Raw genomic sequence first — 333 nt, 5'->3', positions numbered from 1 at the left:
GCCTTCAGCGAGCGTTTTGCAAACATTTCCTCTCCCTCGCGCGCGCGCGCGCGCCTGTACCCCCACCCCCTCCTTCCTTTTGTGTGCTTGTGTGTGTGCGTGCGTCGGTGTGACTGTGTGTGGACTGGAGAACTTGAAGATTGTTTTTTTCCTCTCCTTTTTTTTTTTCCCCTCCGGTGCTGGTGGTTGTAAACTTGATTGGCATTGGCTGCGCCCACTGACCCCTGCGCCGAGTCCACTGAAGATTTAAGGTGGATCCGAGAGGCTGCAGCTACAGGCGGAGTCTCGCGCTCGAGCTGGTTTTGGAGGAAAAAAAAAACCACCCCAAACCGG

The sequence above is a fragment of the Myotis brandtii genome, unplaced genomic scaffold, assembly GCF_000412655.1.
Source record: "Myotis brandtii unplaced genomic scaffold, ASM41265v1 scaffold237, whole genome shotgun sequence".
Lineage (NCBI taxonomy): Eukaryota > Metazoa > Chordata > Mammalia > Chiroptera > Vespertilionidae > Myotis > Myotis brandtii.
Note: the sequence above shows the minus strand (reverse complement) of the source record.